Source organism: Helianthus annuus, chromosome 6 (genome assembly GCF_002127325.2).
Source record: "Helianthus annuus cultivar XRQ/B chromosome 6, HanXRQr2.0-SUNRISE, whole genome shotgun sequence".
Lineage (NCBI taxonomy): Eukaryota > Viridiplantae > Streptophyta > Magnoliopsida > Asterales > Asteraceae > Helianthus > Helianthus annuus.
Genome location: NC_035438.2, coordinates 61,498,301 through 61,507,715, shown reverse-complemented (window position 1 = coordinate 61,507,715; position 9,415 = coordinate 61,498,301). Strand labels below are relative to the sequence as shown.

The 9,415-nt window shown below is 35.5% G+C and overlaps 1 long non-coding RNA gene across 2 annotated transcripts; it reads left to right on the top strand.

Moving 5' to 3' along the window:
* Positions 1 to 1,237: 1,237 nt before the first annotated feature.
* Positions 1,238 to 5,120, top strand: LOC110864010. 2 transcript variants are annotated; one of them, XR_002549546.2, is made up of 5 exons: positions 1,238 to 1,584; positions 1,672 to 1,752; positions 2,325 to 2,529; positions 3,189 to 3,276; positions 4,683 to 5,120. It is a non-coding gene; the product is annotated as an uncharacterized LOC110864010 (long non-coding RNA). The 2 variants fall into 2 exon arrangements; XR_002549545.2 differs by having other exon boundaries at positions 1,241 to 1,584; positions 2,343 to 2,529.
* Positions 5,121 to 9,415: the final 4,295 nt, after the last annotated feature.

Sequence of the window (9,415 nt, the reverse complement as noted above, 5' to 3'; positions counted from 1 at the left end):
CATTGGTGATAGTATCACAACATCTCGTTCACTTGACATCGATTTCTGGAACAAACTCAGCTGAACCGTTGGGTTCTTATTGATGCAAAATGTCTTTACACTCACGTAATCTGAATAAGTCTTGATTCGATTACGCGGTCATTCACTTTGGTTCGGACTTACCTAGGAATGACACAACTATGAGGAGATAACATGGACTAAATTTCGAGGACGAAATTTCTGCAACAGGGGGAGAATGTGACAATCGGTACTTAGCGGCTTCCAATTACGCGATTAACAAACGTTTAAGCCGATATTAAGTAGTGTTTAACGCACGAATTAACTTAATTAGGCTCTTGGTATGCCTAGGAACGCGCGCATGAGGATTTTCGTGAAATCTACTGAATATTAAACGATATCGAACTAACACCGTACAAAATATTGACCACACCGACAAATACGCAGTTTATATGTATAGCTTATGCTTATGAATGTGGTTTTGTGAAAACATCATGCTTTCTAACGGCACAAAGCGCAAACGTGAACAAAAAACGCAAACGTAGGAAGGCACCGACAACAAAACGGAAGCATCAGACTCGTGTATTACCTTAAAAACTGAAATATAATGATAAATTTAGCTTCGTAATCGAATTTTAACATCCAAGGTCGAAATCGGATCGTAAAACGACAAGAAATGACAAAATAAAGTGTTGTACGCGATTTTAGCGCAACCGACGAACGAGTGCGTCAAACGTCGACTACTGACACTATTTTACGTAATGATGCTAAAATTTTATTCTACGACATCATATGAAATTCAGGAGAAAACGGGCCGTGGAAACGTCATTGGGCTGCCCAAAGAACTACACATGCGCTAATGGGCCTTGGGAGCAATTCATCTAAAAACCCACTAGGCACAACACAATACCGGGACATGGGCTCAGCCCATGCAATATATGTATCTAGAATGTAAACAAAGGACATCCTTAACTGTCACGGCCATAATCACTCTCACACTACACACTTATTTTTATAAAGAAAAAAAATAAAAATGGGTTAATCTTATATAAGAAAAATAATAAAATAAGAATATCCACCAGTTCTCTTATACTCTTATCAAAACCATGCTTAACTGTTGAGTAATTATTTTATTTTTTTTATCTGACACATACAAATTCACAAGCATACGCAATCCCACTTTGACACACTAAAAGAGCACTCTCACTCCCCTTGATTTGGCTACCCATTCACCTTAGACAACCCATACATGTATATATTTATATGTACTAAAAATCATCTCCAAGATCACACGCAAATATCTAGTCTTGGATTTTGTGAAGATTTGCTGGACTTATCTACTTCCCAAGACCAAACACCATCCCAGTCAATCTCATTTATCACCGTTCAACTCATATCTTTCCTCTCTAGCACTTTCCCATCGGCCCTCTCCCCTAGCTTTCATCTTCCACCATTGCAAACTTCAAATTACAAGAACATGGCTGGAAGTTCACTACTTGAAGCAAGGGAATCAGATTTGAAGCCTTTCTAAGAGTTCATATCGTCCAACTAACCTACTCGGTTGGGTAATGTAGAAACTAGAAACCCGTAAGCTTGTATAGCATTTTCTCCCATAATGTTTGTTTTCTTCTAGCATCCCCAAGTTAATATATACATATGTATTTAATCTTACAGATCGTGTTTCGTATCCGTTTCCCATCGTTCACAACTGGGTTTAGCCTCAAAGTCCTCTCAAAGTCGAATCCAAAGAACTTGGTACAACTATCTTCTTCTACATGTTCTTTACACACTCTAATGACTAAACATCCTTTAAGTTATAAAAAAAAATAACACATATATGCACATTTACACGCCTTAATGATGTTCACAGAATATAAACATCTTGAAATAAGTGTTTGAATGTGTTAAAACCAAGAGTATAAACCAGGTATGTAGTCTATACGGAAAGAACCCATATCTATGCATTTTTCGAGTAAAATAAAAAGAGTTATACACACGGCACATAGTATTTTGTAATAAAGATTCAAGATTCAAACCCATTATTTTGAAGTAAATATACTACACGTAATCTGTCCAACTACATATAGGAAAAACATGGACACCCACTGTTTAAACGTTAAAAACATGTAAAATAACGAAAATGAGAAAGACCGAACATAATTGTTTAACCTATAGGTGTAGTTAAAACCTAGCATTAAATAATTAACCGTTAAAATAATGATTTTGGACTTAAACATTCAAAACTATTATTTTCCTAGTAGATTAAGTCTAAAAACGTTATAAAATAGTTTTTGAATGTTTAACATGTTAATATTTGCATTGACTAGACAATTAAATATTACAAGGTTTCGGGTCAACTCAGTCAAACCCAGTTAACTTGGTTCGGCTTCGGGTTAACATTAGTCAACAGAAGATTGGGTTCGGTTCAGTCAGCGGAAGTCAATGACAGTCAACTTTCAGTCAACTCGGTCAGCTAGTCAAGCCGGGTCAAACCCGGTCAACACAGTCAACACCCGGTCAATTCAGGACCTGGTAAATTTAAACGTAGCGAGTTATTATTGCGTTATTTTTTTTAGATTTATTTAGTTTACACGAACCGAGCTCGAACAGTCGAATCCTAGTTTTATTTATTGTTTAGAATTTGACGTTTACGACTAGAAAGTTTACAAAATACGTCGATAAATCGAATACTATCGATTACTTTTATAAAATAAAGGTAAGTGTTTACATTTATCTCAAACGCCGATAATTTCGAATAATTTTATAAAATAAATATAATTATTTATATTTATTTTCGAACGCCGAAACGACATACAATATTTTACCGTAAGATTGTAACAAACGGTATTTAATTACGTCTTACGAAAACTACAAAGAGTCGTACTACTGTTTCATCTACGCCTTCTATTCGCGACTAATAGCACGACTTTGTAAGTATTTGTATTTATATATATAAATATATATATATATATATATATATATATATATATATCCTAAATCCTTTGGAAAACTAAGTCGTTTCCACGACTTATTATTATCCTGATTATAAACGGAATCAAATAACCATAGATTGGTTATTCCAAGTCAAGATAACACTACCTTAGGGTCGTTTAGTTAACGACTCGGTAGAGCTCGGACACGTAGTTTAACTACGCCGTTAAACTAGAAACTGATAAGTTATTCCCTGTTAGGAATACTATAGATGCACGCTAGCTACTTCACGTTTTTGGAACGACACTATGGAATCACGCTAAGCTAGCTTTGCACAGGAATGACAAGGTGAGTTCATAACCCCCACTTTTTACTGTTTTACATTTTTATAAATGTTTTCGGGGGTGGAAAGACATGCAAGTTTTTGCAAAAGAAAACACTATTTCGATGAACGAAAACACATATTTATAAACCATGTTGCAAATGATTTTCAACGAACTTGTATGGTTTACGAACGATTTATACTAAACATACCGGTTCTACAAAACATGCATGATTTTCATGACTAGTGACGAGAATGTCCTAGTTACAACAACGGGACTGGGTTGGCCTGCGTACGAAAAACGAGACAACTCAGTGAGACCATGTCCCCCTTTTCTTTCAACGTTTCGGTTAACAACTTTCGGGGGGAAATACATGTCAAACTTAGGTATGATTAAGTTATGGAATGAACTCTTAGATCATGTGAGCATAGGCAGTAACTGAGGTGCCATTAATCCTTTTGAGGACCAAGGAACAAAGGTTAGATCTAATGGGTAGGGGCGAGCCCCACTCACGGTCCATGGGTGACCACTTAGAGTGCTGTTGTATCCAGCGTCGAGAGTTCGACACTTAAATTGCCTATGCGGGTTGAGTACCTCCTATGTCGTCGCATATATTAATGTCCTCGCGAAACATTAATGATCAACATGTTCATAGACGCTTTACATACCAACTTACAACACTATAACGTTCATATGTTTTCAATATTCATTTGACGCAAACTCATACTACATGGATTTACAAACTTGGGTAACGTTTTCAACCTATGTACATGTAAGAGGACGTGTTGGTCCTGCTTACAAAGACTTTTTTTTGGACTCGGTCCATTCCCTCTCGTGCAATGCACAAAGATTTTCGTGGGCTAGACTCACAGTTTTCATGATATATCGGAAAAAATGATTCTATTATGTTTTCTCAATAACTTTTAAACCGGTTACCAAAAGGATTTGTTTTAAATCTTTTTCAAAACAAACTATGAACTCGCTCAACTTTATGTTGACTTTTTCGCATGTTCTTTCTCAGGTTGTTTTTTTTTTCAAAACTACGGAACAGTTGGAATAGGAGAACCCATGGGATTTCGAGTACTTAGCGGGCGTTAATTGTTTAGAAGTCTTAGCTTTTTGCTTCTACTGCACAATGAAGATACCAGTCCAGTCACGCCAGCTCTGATATTTCGGGGTGTGACAAGGGTATCAAAACAGAGGGTTTGAATGTGTTTTGGTTTTGATTTTTGGTTTGATTCCATGATTTGGGTTCCTCATATTAAGAACTGATCAGATCAGTGGTTTTCAATGTGTTTTGGTTTTGATTCTTGTGTGTTCATCATATTGATTTTTGGTTTGATTCGATGATTTAGGTTCCTCATATTAAGAACTGATCAGATCAGTTTCGGGTTGAATGTGTTCCTCATTTGAATGTGTTTTGTTGTACAGAATGGTTGCGAATGTAAAGATATGCAAAACACCAACTACAAAGGCGAGAACACTTGACAACCTCCTAGAAGATGGTTCGGTGCACATAAGGAAGTGATTGATATAAATGAATATAACCCCAGTGAAGCTCTTCGATTTTCCTTGAAATTCCAGAGCTCGCTAATTACATATCTACCACTTGGGTTATATTCATTCATAACCCTAGTGGCAGATATGTAATTACCTACACTGGGGTTGTATTCATTCATATCTTCTACATTCCGAAGTGCACCCGTCAGTAAAGATCCACAATTGCTTGTGGATCTTTGACGTTTTGTCTCTGTATTGTATGTTACGGTCTTTTGTTATCGAGTCTGTAAGTTCCGTCAAGTCTACGAAGTTGGTATGACGTTTTGTCTCTGTATTGTATGTATTAAAAGTTCACATTTAATATACAGTTTAGGCTTTAATAATTTGTTATATATAGTATACATTTAATTATTATATTGCATTTACTAAATTGCATTTATTTAAAAATAAAAGAGAATTTAGGCTTTAATAATTTTTTATATATAGTATACATTTAATTAATATATTGCATTTATTTAAAAAGAGTTAATTATTAGATTTCATTTATTTAAGAACTGGTGGGGAACCCGCGCGTTGCAGCGGAGTCGGCAATATGGGTGAGAACATAATTTAAACCTAAAAACATAAAAAATTCGTATACACGTAAAAGTCACGCCCACACCCTACGGTCTAATATATCTCAAAATGTAGACTATAAAAGGAAAATAATATTTTCTTTTATAATTTATGGGTAATTATTTTATATACAGTCGAACTTTTGGTTGTCAATTTATGATTTCAAAATATCAATAAAAAAAACTCTCTTATTTAGTAAAATAAATCTACTATTACAATAAACAAAAAAATAGTACCATTTTACAAGGCACAAGTACAGTAAAGAATACAATAGAAATAGAGAAAGTTTACAACGGATAACAATTCACAAAAAAATAAGCAAGATTTGGTGTTCATCATCAACCAAATGGTCATATCTTAGATGAAAAAAGTTGAAACAATCTAAATCATGTGTTGTTGCCTTGCCTGCGCCTTGTTTAAGGCGTGCACCTCAGTTGCACCTTTGAAGCTTCTCGCCTTGCTTGAGCATCTGACATGCACCTTGTGAGCTTTTAAGTTTTAACTAAACAATATTTAGGGCATTTGTGATTGGACAACTCACCTTCCAAAACTTTAGTACACAGTTCAAATTTTCAAAAGAGATAATAGACAACATTTCAAGTTCAGGATTACATTCAAGTACATGCAAACATATGTTACTTTTATAAATAAGATTTATATATTACCTACATTTACAAGCCAAATAACCTATTGTACAACTCTTTGATGCATAAAAACACCCCAAAGTACTCAAAGCGCGCCTTAGACCCAAAAAAAAAATCAAAAAATTGCGTTTTTTGCGCTTTGTTAGAAAGGCGCGCCTTGGGTGACACGAGGCGCTGAGGCATGCGGCTTAGTGCGCCTCGCGCCTAATCGCGCCTTAGGCGCACTTTATAAAAACCCAGTTTCAAGGCTGTGATCGAGCAGCCAATTCTCGGTTCTTAATCATCCGTATTTTAGGCAAAGACGAAACCGAAGATGTATCTCGAACAAAACCGCAGGCGACCCAACCGCCGCTACCGTAACTCCGGGTCCCACTAACCCCATATTACCACCCTGTAACACATCATCAAAAACACCCATGATCCCATTCCTAATTACAGAACTACCCAATGGTTTGCTAATTGGTATATTCATACCACCTCCATAAGAAAAACTGGTTTGCTTTGAAAAAGCAGTTGACTTTGTGCATATTCTAACTTTTCATTTATGTGGGACAAAACTTGCAAAAAAGTGCATTTTTAAAAATTGATTAGAGTGTACATTTAGAAAGTAACTGGAACACAGACCTTTAATAATATAGACAAAAATGACCGATAGTGAGACAAAACTAATAGTCTCTTAGTTACTGGTAGAAGAAAATCAAGGATAGATAAGTAAATTTTATTCGGACTTGGATAAATATATTTTTTTGCAGCTACTATGAAACCGACTAAGGTAATAAAAGAAACGTACCTTGTAAAGGTAGACCTATTTTCACCTAAGAACCAAAGATATAACTACCTTGTCAAGCAGTCCAACGATGACAACCAGGAGGGCGATGAAAATGACATTGTACAAAGACTGACACTAATCATAATAGAATCTTTGACCCGAGCAACCAGTTTGGAAAGTATACCAGAAGTAAGTCAACGTGAAAGTATGAAAAAGTGGGAGACAACCGACATGAAGAAATCCTCGTAAGCAACAACAAAAATGATTGAACAGTTTACATTCAATGTTTGGTACTTGAATTATTCCAACGTCATTTGCACCATCCCTAGCTCTGTGAGTTTAAGGCTCTACAGCATCAAAAATCGATAAAAAATTCATACCTTCTTCCTTGAAAATTGAGCAAATTCACCAACTTCTTCCTCTCTTCTTCTTCAACTTCAATCTCATATATATAAAAAGAACCTAGATTACCTTATAATCAATTCGAAAGTTAGATTTCAAATTACATTCCTTGGACGATATAAAAGCTCACGAGCGAAGCAAAAAACTGGATTAAGAGAAAGAAAAAAGAATACACTGGTAACTAAAAAGTGATATATTTGATCTGTTAAATACTATGAACATAACTAAATTACCTTGAAATTTCAATCACGGAACTGGTAATTTCTCTTCTTCTTCGCTGCTTGAAGTGGTGGCAAATGGAGCAGAGGTCTACCAAGAGAGAAAGGACAATCGATTTATAACCACGCCATTTTTACTTAAATGGATAACTCAACCCTTGGTCAAAAGATTAACGACCTTATTTACGAAAAAGAAACATCACTAATCAAAAGATTTGTCTACCTTATCCATCTCAATAAGTCGTTCACGTTTAGATAACAACCTGAATATCCTATAAGCCTCCCTTCCATATATTTTCAGCACAATGGATTCAACATGCAGAACAAGAGACGTGTAGGAGATCAAAAATAAATTTTTTGTAACTTTTATTCCATCATAAAATATTAGAGAGAGCAGACCTCCTGGGCTTAAGCCTGATCAATGATTTTCTTCAAGTCTGTGCAGATAACAAGTTAACAGTCAAATCCAAAAGGAGTTGGTTGGTTGACATTGCAGCTGCTGGTCTTGGCTGGTTTGCCATTGGACTAAAAGGAGAGGCTTTACTTGGTGTTAGGACATATGATGGTGTCGATATCACCCTTCGCAATGCTTTGATTTCTCATAAATCACAAAATTTTGAATAAAACTCAAATCACGCTAAAAACAATCTATTCAAAAAATATTGAATAATGCGTAGTAGAGGAAAAAGAAACGAACCTCATAGTGCCGATATGCAGACCCGGTTGTGGGCGCAACATGTAGAAATTCAACCATATGAACACACATTTAGTGAATCCTAAACCCTAACATAATTGAACTTATATTAATATACAAACATATTAAAGAACGATTTTGGACACTGTAAACATTTGCATACAAAATAGGCAACTTTAAAACCACTTACCAGTGGCGTTGTCAAAGAGAGTGAAGGCCAAGCTTATCAATGATTTCAGCAGGATTCATTGCATTAGGCAGATCTTGTTTGTTAGCAAAGACAAGAAGAACCGCATCCCTTAGCTCATCCTACAATATACAGTTACATTAACCAAAAACTAATGAAGACAGAATATAACATATTGACATTGACCGAAAACTAACATGCTTTACCAATTGTGTAAAGAAAACAAAAACTTAAGTAACAGACAAATTTACCTCGTTCAACATCCTGTGCAACTCATCTCTTGCTTCAACAACTAAAAACTGGAAATAGTACCTAAACAAATTAGGCACTGCACGCCCTTGCGAACTTCAACCAATTTTACATAAACAAACCTGCAGAACTCAATTTCATCAAAACTTGAAGGAAAAAAAATCATAAATCATCAAAATAAGAATAAAGAAAAAACCGTCATCAACCAAAGGATTCTCAACTTGAGAAAAAACACAATGGTAAATAACATTCACTGCTCGAATAGATGTACTCTGCTTACTATAAAAGAGCAATAATCTGAGTAAATCTGCTTACTCTGCTCGAACAGAACCCTAAATCCCCAAATCTTCCATTTACTCTGCTCGAACAGAACCCTAAATCATAGATGTGTCAACCACCGCTAAACCATACATGTGTTACCAGAACCTAAAACCGTCGACCTTCTGGTTCCTAACCCTTCCTCTCCTCGCCGGTTGTTGATTTGAATCAATGATTTGTGCCTGATTTCAATGACGACTTTTCTTAAGATTGTGGATTGCTAGAAACTGATGGGGCATTGAAGCAAAAACGATTGGATTGCATAAACTGATGATCGGCTTTAATAGACAATGGCTGAATTGTAAGAATCATTGGAATATCATTGAATGGGGGGCAAATATGGGAGCAGAGGATGAAAATTGGGGAATACGCTGACTGTTGATATCGCGTCTTACAAATTGTGGGTGAAATTACAATTATAGACATGGGAAATGCTTATATATAGTATATAGATAAAAGAAATAATTTGAATTCTTAGATTTCTTAAGAAAGTCGCAAAAAATGAATTTAGGGGCTCTCAATGAATGATTAATAGTTATAAGAAAACTCTATAGAGAATACAGTTTGT